Raw genomic sequence first — 14,708 nt, forward strand, 5'->3', positions numbered from 1 at the left:
CTAAATTTTTTCTTAGAAACTGTTCAAATTCTTAGGCAAAAATCAGGCTTGCTAGTACTGTATAACTTCATTATTGTTCCATAAGTGGACTAAAATTAATATAGCTTATATGAGACAAGAGTATAATTAAAGAAAGAAAAAATGCACACACATGTAGAAATCCACACAAATGTATTCACAAAAAAAATACAATTACTTCTCTGGAGGTGGGAATGGGGGGTGGGCTGGGGGGAAGGAGAGAGGGGCAGGAAGGGAGAGAACAGGGGAATCTGTGGCTATTATGTAAAACTGAATAGTATTGTAAAATAAATAATAATAATAATAATAATAATAATAATAATAATAATAAAAATACTCATAATTATTTCTGTAACTGACCATTCCTTTATATTTTTCACTTGTGACTACTCATACTGGCAGATGTGGTGGTATTTGTCTATAATCATAGTGCTTGGGAGGATGAAGGAGGGAGATAACAGTGGGTGAGACCATTTTATCATTTCTCAGGGCCACTGAGATGGCTCAGCAGGGCACAGCCATTTGCTGATAACTCTGATGATTTGATTTTGATCCCTAGGACCCACATGGTTGAAAGAGACAGTTGATTACGCCACATTTTCCTCTGACTTCCACAGGACAGGTACATGCACGCACACACACAGACATACACGCACACACGCACACGTGCACGCATGCACGTATGCATGCACAAATATAAAATAAATGAAATGAGTTTATCATTTCTCCATTGGGTAGCTTTAAGAAAAATTTAAAATGCTGGTTGTACTGGACCAGGCAATAATAAATGGGTGAAAGTGCTAGTTATGACACATGTGGGCAGAGGTAGAACTGATCCTTGTCTTTTGTTTAATTTATCAATTCACAATAGTGGCTTTTTAAACAATATCAAGGAACCCATTATAGGTAGTTAGGTTGCACTACTTTTGTTCATAGATAAATGGTATTTAATATTTTCCTCACTCACCAATAAACTGGTCACTTGGAAAATCAGCCAAACAACCAACCAAGAAATCTAAACTAAACTAAATTCTGGAGTTGAGTGACATCATATATCAACTGAACCTTCTAGATAGCTATAGAACATTCCACCCCCAAACTAAAGAATACAATTCTCCTTAGCAGCCTGTGGAACTTTCTTTACAAATGAGCACATATTAACACAAAGAAGAGCTACATTCTACATGACTACAATGGAATAAAACATCAGTAGAAACTACAGAAAATACACAAATGCTTGGAAACTAAACACGTACTACTAGGTAACATTTGATAAAGAAGAATTCGAAGAGGAAATTTAAAAATCTCTAGAATTGAAAGAAAATGAAAACACTGCATAGTAACATCTATGGCACACAATCTATGAAGGTAATTATAAAAAGTAAGTTTACAGAACTATTCGTCCCTGTCAAAAGGTCAGATATCTCAAATTACTAACTAAATGATCCTACTGGAGGTACATAAAAACAAATAAATCCCCCCCCCCAATTTAGATAACAATACACATAGTTAATTTGTTGTTTGGGTTTTTTAAAATTACTTCATGTTAAATAGAGCAGACAGAATATGATTCAAAATTAACATCTCATAGTTACTCTTAAATAGATAATTTATACTTTTACATTAACACAATTATATTTTCTTTCAGGTAATAACAATGATTACCATTGTCATTGCTGTTTATAAAATATTCCACATATGCTCCATAGAACAGATAATCTGACATTATAATCTCTACATATCTTACAACACATTCTATTTTGTGACTTTGATATACTTGTAATAAGTCAACACTTAGTCTCCTTACAATGACATGTATGCAATTTGATGCTAGTAGATTTTATTATAAAGTTCATGGTGGAAGATAATTGCTTTACTATTTTCTCTTTCATAATAAAAATGTAGGTTCTCTCATCCACTTGAAAATTGAAATTTCTTGCCCAGAAATATACTTTTGTAATTTCATATCTGTAATCATACATGGTAGGTATTATTTTTATGATGTAATTTTATGTAAAGGTGTCAAGTCACTGCAAATCTTTACCTTAAATTATTTTTATTAATCAAAATTGTAAAAGGATATTCACTTTATTAAAATCCTAAACTACTATGTGATGGCTTAATTTTATTAAAGTAACATATTTATGAAGAAGGTATGAATTGTGAGCCCCACTATTTTAGTTAAAATAATTATAGCAGGTGTGTCTATTGTATATTAGACACTTTTTGATAAAGTGATTCTGCTTCCCCTTCATTCCCATAATCCTCCCTTCTTTGAGGGTTGTAACCTCTCATTTCCACTAATATATCCTGTTTTTTCATTATAGGAATAAAGTGTAATGGTGGAATTACTAACCTAATGATAATTCACAAACCATAGAATCCTAAGAAGTTTGAAAAGCAGAAGTAGAAAAACACTGCCACACATAGCACTGAATTTGTTCAATGTTAAATTTATCATTTCTAATGTAAGCACTTTATTACTCTTTTTGCAAAAGACACCATAGTTTGAACAACCACCCTGACAAATGCTTTTATATTAAACATATACAGCTTAAAGACAAAGCATTTCCCCCAAAAGGAGTCAGAAACTGATTTATATTGTTATGGGGTAAGTGAAGAGAAAAACTCTCAAGATGCCTGAGTAAATCAAATAGAGTCTTTATATTCTGCTGGCAGAACTGTCCTAAGGAGAGTAATGGGAAGCAGTCCCGGCCTCCAGGTTTTCGAAATTTTGAAAAGCACAGATGGCAATTGTGACATACAGAAAAGCAACTCTGGACACATGCAGCAGGCAAACATCATTTACAGAAGCAATGGCAAGGCAATTAACTGGCCAGGAAGTTCTTATAGCCTGAGATCAGGTCACACTGTCTAGCACTTTATGTCTGGTCTAAGATTTTTATCCGAAACAGCTTTAGCAATTAATGCATTCTTAGGAATGCTTGCATGAGATGGCATAACTATAGTTCAGTAGCCCACTACAGTATGATTGCTCTGGAGTCTCAGCCTCAGTCTCTCTCTCTCTCTCTCTCTCTCTCTCTCTCTCTCTCTCTCTCTCTCTCTCTCTCTCTCTCCTGTGTATGTCTGTGTAACATGTGTATCCATATTATCTACACTATCTCTGAAGCTTAGATTTATGTTTCTCTTAATCATATTAAGAGCTGATTAATAGATAAAATAATGTATGAGGATATATTCCTACAACTCTGTTTCTCCATAGAGCTACTGTTAGGAAATTTTATTTATCTGCTCTTGCAAATCAACACATGACATGTTTCTTAATTATGTGTCTTCCAGTTGAATTCTCTATTCCCTACAGGAATTTCTCTCAGCTAGTATTTAATAAGGAAGCTAATATAGTAAATAATAAGATGTGAATAAAGTGAAATGGCCTTTAGATCATTGGAATCGGTGTTTAATGGGTATAGTGCATTGTAATTAAACACATGCATGTATAAAAGGAAGACAAGGCATAGATGATTTAGTGTCTGGGCAATAAATTAAATTCATTATCTGCTTCCAAAAAAGTAAGTTATTTTTAGACTTCAAAATTTGGAATACAGATTCCAGGATAGTACTTCTCAAGGATTATGTTATTTAGCAACATATTCTGAGGAAAACAACGAATTATTGAATATCTGGTAATATAATGATAAGATTTGAAAGTCATGTCATAACCAAATTTATAACAATTCTAGCTTAGCCTTTATAGAATGTTTTTTTTTTGTTTGTTTTGCTTTTTTTTTTTTTTGGCTAAGGGTTTTTGGTTTGTCTTATTTTTAGGTAATAGTACCTGTAATGCACTATTATTATATTTATGCAGAAGACATAGACAATAATTTAAATGATCATGTCTAGTGTGAGACATAGATCATTGGGAAGACATTGAGAAATGATTTACTGAACAATGGAGGAAATGCTAATCATAATTATACCATTTGCTCTTCTGAAGGGGTAGAAATACAAATACTACAAGGGAATTTTAAAATATATTTGCTTTAAATATCTAAGTGTAACATGACATCATAGAAAAATACTTACTGACCTCATGTGGTATAAAATAGATCCAAATTGCACATTTTTTTAACACTCATCAAAAGTAGTGTGGTTTCTTCAAGAACATCTCAGAGCAAGCCTAATTGTTCCTGCTGCCTTGACATTTTTACTAGCTTGTATGCCTCATCAGTTTAAAACATTTACTTCTGTGACTGCTGAACCATTGAGCAAATTGGTTCCTGAGATCAATATTCTTTCTCCAAAGTGGTAGAAGCCATACCCAGGTGTCTGACAATGTTTATTCACTGAAAGCAGTTCATTTTCTGCTGTTGATAGTGGCAAAGTGACACTCCATTTCAGGTCTTTAATCATTTAAACCTTTTTCCTAAGAAAGGTACAATTTTACAGGCAAAAAGAAGAAGAAATCTTGATGTACTATCAAATAAAATCGGCCAATCAGTCAACATAGACACCCTCGTCCCCGCAATCAGCAACAGCTGTATCATAATTAAGGCTGTGATTCTGCAGGTGTTTGAAGAAGGCTATGTCAAAATAAATCCACTTATTTAAAATGTTTTGAAGCTTTATAAATTCTCTATAGATAAGATCAGGTATGGAATTTATAGGGATTCAGTTTTGTTTATAAATTTCAAGATTCTTGAGAAAGAGGTAAAGATCAAACCTAGAAATTTTGATAAACATCAATCACTTAATATCTGTGAAGACAGGCATTTGAGCATCATCACATTTGATGGGTCAAAACTGATGGCACTTCATGGAGTTTTCAATTACCTATAGGTAGTTCATAACCACCAGATTCAACAATTTTAATAAATAATATTTTCATAGAATTTAAAGTTTTGCATTGAAAAATTGCAATTGTTGTGACCCCAAAACCCCTCAAAATACCACTACAATTCCAATTTTGATTATTTCCTTCTGATGAATTTTTATTTTTATCAAGTATGTTTAGTAATTAAGAGAAACATTGTTATTTCCACATCAGTTTGAGAAAAACTGTTCTGAATTTGTGGAAATTAAAATTCATAATATTTAAGTTACTTTTCATATATCTATATAGTTTTAAATTGTGATTTTATGAACAAATAAATACTAGAACCCCTACATACTATAATTTGTTTCTGAGAATGAGTAGTTCTTCCTGACTCTGCTTCCATTTACTGGAATTAATGATGAACTGCTTTTCATTGCATGAATTTTACAATGATTTGCACATATATACCACAGGGACTTACAAATTTAATTACATAATGCTTATATTATACTGTGGGGTTTGAATGTTCTGTTTAAGAACTAAGTATCATTGATGTTAGTAAACTTCAGAGTTAGCAATATCTAACAGCAGCCTAGGAAATGAGTCTCCTAGGACTGGGTTAATTACTGGAGCTGGATAGATCATTAGGATATCAAAATATTGTTGATTTTTTTTTAAGAAGAAAAGAGTTTCAAACAGCTATCTCATGCAGCGAGCCCAGGACCTGGTACTACTGCCTAGATGCCTCCCAAACAGATGGCTGTTTGAAACCGGGACTTATGCAGGGACTCTTGGCTCAATCTGGGAGGAGGGGACTGGACCTGCCTGGACTGAGTCTATCAGATCGATCTCAGTCCTTGGGGGTGGCCTTGATCTGGAGGTGGTGGGAGGGGGGGATGGGCTGGGGGAAAGGGGAGGGGGGAGGACAGGGAAATCTGTGGCTGTTATGTGGAACTGAATAGTATTGTAAAATAAAAGAAAAAAATTTAAAAAAATGTTAACAAAAAAAAAAAAGAAGAAAAGAGTTTTGTTTCTCCTTACTATTCTTTTATTAGATATAAAGATAAATTTAAGGTAAGTAACAATTTGGCCAGCAGCTAATTTGCTAACAGAGATGATAGATGGTAGAATACAGTAACATAATTATATCAAAGGTCTGAGAGAAGATAATTACTAATATAGAAATCATTAGATACAGTCAAATCAGGTAGGATTCAAATTTAGAAAAAAATATCTATTCTAGGCTGGTGAGATGGCTCAGAAAGTTAAAGCTTAAGCCTTGCCCACTGTGTTTATTCCTGGAGCTCAGTCAGTAGAGCATGAGACTCTTAATCTCATGTGTTCATGTCCCAGATTGGGTGCCACTAGTAGCTGAAGTTTTTTCTGGTCAGCCCCACAGACCCTGCAACAACTTATAAAATAATCACTCAGAAGCTCATATTAAATAAAACTGCTCAGCCATTGCTCAGGCCTACCACTGACCAGCTATTACATTTAAATTCATCCCATTTCTGTTAATCTATATGTTGCCATGTGTTCCATGGCTTTACCTGTTTGTCATTGTATGCTGCTCCCTGGATGGCGGGGATGGTGTCTACTGACTCAGCCTTCCTCTTCTCAGAATTCTCCTCTCTGCTTATTCTGCCTATATTTTATGCCCTGCCTGGCTACTGGCCAATCAGCATTTTATTTATCAACCAAATCATAGCAACACACATTCATGGCATACAGAACAATATTTTTATCAGAGGGGGCTCTTTGATTGGTGTGTATTGGTGTCGGTGGCATTCCCATCAAGACTCAGCAAAGTTGATTCTGACCTCTTTACATACACTGTAGCATGTTTGCACTCAGCAAATAAAGCTCACGTGCACTCATGAGTGCATGCACGTACAATAATAATAATTAAAAGCAAATGATTCTGCAGCATTTGCAGTTGGAAATATAAAATATTACATTGGCTGTATTTTAGTTAAAATGTAATTTATTGGAGAATAAGTAAGAGAATTATAAGCGTAAAATCTGAGGACATTTTCTAGACACTTTCATTTAGACAAAAACTCAATCAAGTACAGAGACTGTGTTTAGTGTCTCATGAATTCCTCAGCTGTCCCATCAAGAGGTCACTGTGCTGAGAGATAACGTCTTATAACTCTGAGCACTTACATCTTTGATTACTTTCTATTATTTTTCAAATCATATAAGAGAATAATGATCTGTGCATTGTTCTGAATCTGTTTTTCCAGTGAGTAATATCTTGATGTGAGATTCTTCTTTGTTTTTCTTATAATGTGCAATTTATTTTTATGTTATTTATGATATTGTATAATTCTGCAGCAATCCTAGTATTTTTAAAATGTTGGTTCTTTCCAGATTGGGATTACCAATACTGTTTCTGTGAATATTTCATTTTAATATTATTGTGTGTGCATATATATACACACACACATATATATGCATGCACACACACACACATATATATACATATACATCTCACAGCATGCATACTTGCATATATATGAGAGTAATGCAAGAGTAGGTTTTCTCTACCCTCAGTTGAATCTTGCAAGTCAAAGTCATGCTCCTGTCACCATGCCTTCTCCAGTGTGATGGACTCTAACCCTTCTTAAGCTGTGTATTAACTACTTTTCTATTGCTGTGATTAAAACACCGTGTGCAAAGCAGACTATAGAAGAGTATATATGGGCTCTTGGTTCCAGAGGGAGAATAGTCCATCATGGCAGAAACTCATGAAAACAGGCAGCAGGCATGCCATCTGGAACAGAAACTGAGGGCTCACATCTTGAATTGAGAGAACAAAGCTGAGAAAGCCACAGGAAATGACAAACATCTTTTAAACTCTAAAATCCCACTTCCAGTGCTGTATTTCCTTTATCAAGACTACACCTCCTCAAACTCCTTAAAGCGTTCCACTAGCTGGGTACAAAGCACTCAAGTACATGAACCACTGGGGGACATTTTCACTCAAAGCATCACAAACTGTAAGCTGAAAGATACCCTTCCTTCTTGCTCAGTAACTCTGTCAGAGCAACCCATTTTGAGTTGATTTTGATGCAAACTGAGAGAGAAGGGTACTGAGTTCATTCTGCTCTATGCAGCTGCCCACTTTTCACAGCATTTTCTGCAATGGGTAGATCTTAGTTACTGTTCTATGTAGATGTAACCAACCATCTTATTAAATAAGAAACATAGAGCCTATACAGAGATGAAAGCCAAGAGATCAGAGCAATAGCTAAGAGCTAAAAACCTTACCCTTCACTTTCGCTGTGGTCCTACCTCTCCGAAAAAGAGACCTACTTCCTGTGTCTGTCTTTTTTATAGAGTTTCTGTTCTGCCTTCTCATTGGTTGTAAACCTAACCACGTGGCCTCCTCGTCACTGCCTGTCTGTACAGACCTCCAGGTCTTCTATGGTTGGTATTGAGATTAAAGGCGTGTATCTCCAATGCTGGCTGTATCCTTGAACACACAAAGATCTACCTAGCTCTGCCTACCAAGTGCTGGGATTAAAGGCGTGCACCACCACCGCCCAGCTTTCACTATGGCTTGCTAATACCTCTGACCCCCAAACAACTTTATTTATTAACATACAAATCGCATTTCAGTACAAATAAAATATCACTATAGTTCTATTACTCTGATGAAAAACCATGGCCAAAAAATCAGTAAACAAAAGCAGTTAGCTTGGGGCTTCCTTATGGTTTCAAAAGAATGTCTGTGACCATCATGGCAGGAAGTTGGGCAGAAGGCAGGCAGACATGGTGCTTGAGGAGTAACTAAGAGCTTAGAACTTTATTCCTGGGCAGCAGAGTAAGGGGCTGGGTCCAATATGGGCTTTTGTAACCTCAAGGCCCATGCCCAGTGATACACATTCTCCAGCAAGGCCACATTTTCTAATCCTTCTCAAACATTTCACCAACTGGAGAACAAACATTCAAATATATGAGCCTATGGGGGCCATTCTCATTCAAACCACCAGGGTATTTGACTCACAAACAAGAAGAAAAAAGAAATTTGAAATGACACAAGAATTTAGACTGTCAAGGTATGCAACTTCATTGACAAAAGAATAATAAAATTGACATGGGGCAGAGTGATATTAAAATAGAGTTAGCAGTAATTGTGTCAAAAATCATGTGGCTGTAGCTGTCTTAGTTTATACCTGGACCCTCTCTCTTGTTCCATTAATTTGCACACCTGCTTTGTGCCATCACCATGCTGCTTTTCCTCAATGTTATCTTTTAACTCAAATATAAAACAAGATCATTTTATTTTCATGTTAGAAACAAAAACCTTTTGGAAAATTTTAAGCTCTTATTTGTATTTTGTTTAAGTGATGCATATATATTTTATATGGTATATTTCCTAATATATATATATATATATATATATATATATATATATATATATATACTGTAGCTGGAGTTTCTCTGGTCCTGCCTATGCCCTGCAGTCCTGTGGCCTGCTTATAAAATAATCACACAGAGGCTTAATATTATTTATAACTGCTCAGTCATTAGCTCAGGCCTACTACTAACTAGCTCTTTCACTTAAACTCAGCCCATTTCTGTTAATCTATGTGTCGCCATGTGTTCCGTGGCTTTACCTGTGTGCCATTACATGCTGCACCCTGGACAGCAGGCTGGTGTTTCCTGATTCAGCCTTCCTCTTCCCAGAATTCTCCTTGTCTGCTTATCCTGCCTATGCTTTCTGCCTGGCTACTGGCCAATCAGCGTTTTATTAAACCAGTGTACAAAACCATTATCTCACAGCAATATGGGTTTATTCTGTCTTTTAAAAGAAATTTTTTTCTTCCTTTACAGGCATAGCTTTTGTAGTGGAAACATATGGACGGACACCGGACTCAGAACACTATGGTGATTAAAGGGAACATCAAGAGAAGAATGGTTATTGTAGAAAAAAATTGTACTTGGGAGGCAAAGGCAGACAGATCTCTATGAGTTTAAGACCAGCCTGGTCTACAGAACAGAGTAAGTTCCAGGACAGCTGAGACTACTTGGAGAAACCTTGTCTGGAAAAACAAACAAACAAATAAAGTCAGAATTATTGCATACTTTAAAGTTATTCTGAGTGAAAATATTGAGCAGCTGGGGCAAGCAATCAGGGTGAGTCAGGCAGTTGGGTTGATTGTGAGACAGAAAAAACAATGGAAAATGATATTTTTTCTTCCTCTAAAGACATAGATTTTGCAGTAGAAACATATGGACACTGGACTCCCAACACTGTGGTGATTAAAGGGAACACCAAGAGAGGAAAGGTCAATGTGGAAGAAAAGTTTTGTCCTGAACAATTTTGTCTGAGTACAGGATCCTAACCTCTACAAGACAGCTAATTTTTCTTCTTGTAGAAACTGCTGATCAGATTGTCTTTAGTTTTCAAACTTGCACATTTTAATTAGATTTCTGGGCTAGGAGATACTTTTGAATGATCAAAATGATAATACAACTTAAGTTTTTTTTAAAGCATGCTGTGAATTTGGAGTTGTAACAGTTACTGTATATGGGCTAGTGGTTTTAGAAAAAGAATGTGTGTGTTTGTGTGTGTGTGTGTGTGTGTGTGTGTGTGTGTGTGTGTGTGTGTGTGTATAGGTTTTCCAAGACAGGGTTCCTTTGTGTAGCCCTGTCTGTTGTGGAACTAGCTCTGTAGACAAGGCTGGCCTCAAACTCACAAATATCTTTCTGTTTGTGCTTCTTGAGTGCTGGGATTAAAGGCATGCACCATTACGACTCTAGAATAAAAATATTTTAAAATCTTTGACTGAAGAGAAAAAAGTCCAGGAAAATTTCATTCAGAAATGATTTCAATACTTGAAATTTTAATGGAAAGCAAACATCCATAGTTATAAGTGGAGGTGTTATTATAAGGAAAACAGTGTAGTTTCTATTATAGAAAGTGATTTTTACATGTATTATAGAAAGTCAAGTGTAATTATATTATTTATATAATTCTCCATGATTTAGGAATGCAAATGGAAAATAATTGTATTTTCCAGTTGCAACTCTTAGGATGGCTGTACTCATCTATAGATATAATATGCACATAGGCTTTAAGTCAATTACTTTTATGACAATGACTTCATTGGTGTGATGAGATATTATGACCCATAGTTGCTCAATGAAGCAAAAATTTATTTTGGCTTGCCATCCAGAGAGATAAGGGACCCTCACAGCCTGCAGGAACAGGAAGCAACATTTTGACTCACAAACAAGAAGAAAGAAGAAACTTGAAATGACACAAGGGTTTAGACTGTCAAGGTATGCAACTTCATTGACAAAAGAGTAATAAAATTGACATGGGCAGAGTGATATTAAAATACTATATTCTTGAATTTTAATAAAAATATTTGTATGCAAAATATATCTAATCAAATTCCCACTAATAAAAGTGGAATATAGGAGTAATTTCATTAAACCTTGCTGCCCTAGCCTGTTTAATTATTTGGGGGTATGTACCCTAAAGATAGTCATAGCATGAAAATATTTTTACTAGTTCATTTTACCAAAAAGAACTCTCTAAGACAGGTTCCTGGAGAACCCTTTAAGATTTACCCATATCTGATTTTCTCTTCTTTATGTGGAAATTACTTTCTGTGTATTTTCTCACAGCTTTGAGATTTCAAGTCCAGGAAAGTAGACAATGAAGAAAATATTTCTCATTGTATATTTTGTAAAGGAAGAGATTAGAAGTAGCCATAGGAAAAAGACAACAGTAGAAATCTGAATAGTTCTAAAAGTTTCTACAAAGAAGTCCTGAAAGAAGATAGTGGAAATGGGGAAATTAATATTGAATTTGATGATTGTACTTTTGTATCTTTTATTTGGGTAGCTGAGATATGTATGGAAAAGAGATTGGTAGAGTATATAAATTAATTCTGAGGAATTTTGACAAAATATTATTTAAAATGTCACTTTCATGGGCTGTAATTCTTAAAAAAGATTTACATTTGGAGAACTGTGGTTATCAAGTTGATTAACAACAAAAGGGAGCCACATTCACAATACAGCTATTTCTGTATTCTGTGAATATCAGAAATGAATACATACAGAATTGTAATCTACAACAAGCCCTACAACATTGTTCATCACACAGTCTGAGGCAGTGAGAGAGCTCTGACTATACAGGACTTAGGCTGAAGGGAAAGTAATGAATATATTATAAGTTTATTGACTTAGAGGAAACACCAGATAAACCAAAACATTAAATTATTATATAAAAAAGTCAAAAGTAGTACTTTTCAAAATGTTGAAATCATAATGTGCAAAGGAAGACAAAGAAATGCTAGAGATTACAGACGTTGGAAATGTGATCAAACATGATCAAATATACCATGTTTCTGGGACAGATAAGGAGGACTAGCAGAGCACTAATGTTATTAAATCAATTACTTTCATTAGTAATATTGTATCAAGCATATGTTTGTTTTTCTTATAAATAAACCACCATTATATAACATTAAAGGATCAGAAGAGGCTGGTTAAAAATACATGAAATCTTTAAGCAAGTCTTATGCAAATATCAAATTATTTTAAACACATTAAATATTTTAAAATGAATATTACAATATTTCTGGCAAAGAAACAATAGATACATATGAATTATTTGTTAAACATATAATGAAAAGTTCTGTGATATATATTTTATGATTAGTAACTAACTTGACATTTTGTCTTATAGAAATCAAAATATCAAAGTTCTTACAAATTCATATAAACTTATGCCCAGCATATTCCCTCCTATGAACTTGTGCCAGCAACAGTACGTATTATCTACATTATATTAAAAATAATGATGTGTTTTATAAAATATAATCTAGGGAAATATTTCAAACAGTTGATTTATGAAACACCGGGAATAGCTCTAGTAGTATTCAGAGGTGCTATGTAAGCTGCCAAGAGAAAAAAGAAATCATCAGTCCTACCAAAGGGTAAATGTTGCGATCCACAACTATGATCAGCATGGTGACATATTTCCAAAGGTGCAATAGTACCATTTATATCTCAGGTATAGCCAACATTCATCTAATTGGATTCAATGTCTAATCAATGGGAGGAAATCCATTCTGGCTACAGTAGCTCTAGCTAATACCCTTGGCTGGTGAGGCCTTGAACTCTAAAGCAAAATCTGCTACCATTAATTTTTAAAACCAGCATTATGTCTAACTGAGCTCTGAATATTTATTCTTGTACCCACAAATCACTGTAGCTCTCACTGTTCTAGTCATAAGAGGAATCTGTTTTCACAGTAGATTGAGGCTACTACAGAACCTCACAAGTGGTCAGAGAACAACTGACCCCAGGGTGCTTGTCCCAAATAATTCATTTGCAATACAATCTCTCCACCTAAGGCTCAGTGAATACCTGGGATGAGGAGGATTGTAAGAGTCAGAACAAGATGTCTACTGCAAGACAGGGTCTTCCATGTGTGACAAGGAAACTACACCCATGACATCTCACCAATATGGTTGTATAAACAAGATGTACAATGAAAATACCAGTTTACATGTCAAAGTAGATGAGGGAAATAGCACAAGGCCTCACACCTACAAGAAGAGGTAGAGGCATGTGATGACTGGTGTGAGAAAGGGATTTTCAGTCTTCTCCAGATAGGAGCCTTCTGCTTAACTAATGCCAATGGACAAACGTAAATACGTATGAGTATGAGCAAGATGAAATGGACTTACAGTATACAATTTATATGTGTGTGTGAGTGTGTGTGTATGTGTCTGTATGTGTAACCTATAATTAAAGAAGATTAGTGAATTTTATAGGAAATTGGGGGAATGGGAGAAGTGTGAAGGAGGAGAGGAAAAGGCAGACACAATAAAAAACAAACTACTCATATATAAAATTCTCCGAAATTAAAAAAAAATATTAATATAAAAGAAAATACAGGGGAAATACATTAGGGAGGGATACTATACTTAAAGAAGTTAAATATAGTGGTATTGCAAATTTTATGTATTTCTGTTTTTGTTTTTATTTATTTTCTCTCATAGAATACATCTGGGTCACATCTTCCCTTTCTTTCAATACTCCCAGCCTCCTCACCACCTCTCTTCTCTCCCAGATCTACTGCCCCTCCATTTCCCTTCAGAAAAGAGCAGCCCTCCCAGGAATATGAACCAAATACACTAGTATAACAAAATGTAGTAAAACTAGGCACAAACCCTCATCTCAGGGATAGATAGGGTAAACCAGGAGAAAAAAATAAACCAAGAACAGGCAAAAGATTCAGAGACACTCCCACTCCCACTATTAAAGAATCCCATAAAAACCCCAAGCTAAACAACCCCAACATATTTGTAGATGACCTAGTGCATGCAGAGCCATCCAGGCTCCATGATTGCCACTTCAAACCCTGTGAACCCATATGAACTCTGCTTAGTTGGTTCTGTGGGCCATGTTTTGGAGTCCTTAACCCCTCTAGATTCTGCATTTCTTCCTCCCTGTCTTCCAAAGGGATTCTGATCTCCACCTAATGTCTGACTGTGGGTCTCTGCATCTGCTCCCATCAGCTGCCAGAAGAAGCCTTGCTGATGTTTATTGGGCTAGACACCTATCTACAAAAATAGCCAAATATCATTAGGAATCATTTCATTGCCTTATTTTTTTTTTCAGGTCCTGTTTGGTACCTAGATCTCTGGTCCATAAAGTTTCCATTTCCTGGCCATCCAGGTAGTGTTGGGTAAAGGCTGCCTTTGTGTCATGTGACTTAAATTAGATCAGTCATTGTTTTTCTCTGCTGAGTAGTATTCCACTGTGTATATGTGCCACAATTTATTTATCCATTCTTCAGTTGAAGGGCATCTAGGTTGTTTCCAGGTTTTGGCTATTACAAACAATGCTGATATAAGCATAGCTGAGCAAATGCTCTTGT

This window comes from Peromyscus leucopus, chromosome 14, assembly GCF_004664715.2.
Source record: "Peromyscus leucopus breed LL Stock chromosome 14, UCI_PerLeu_2.1, whole genome shotgun sequence".
Taxonomy (NCBI): Eukaryota; Metazoa; Chordata; class Mammalia; order Rodentia; family Cricetidae; genus Peromyscus; species Peromyscus leucopus.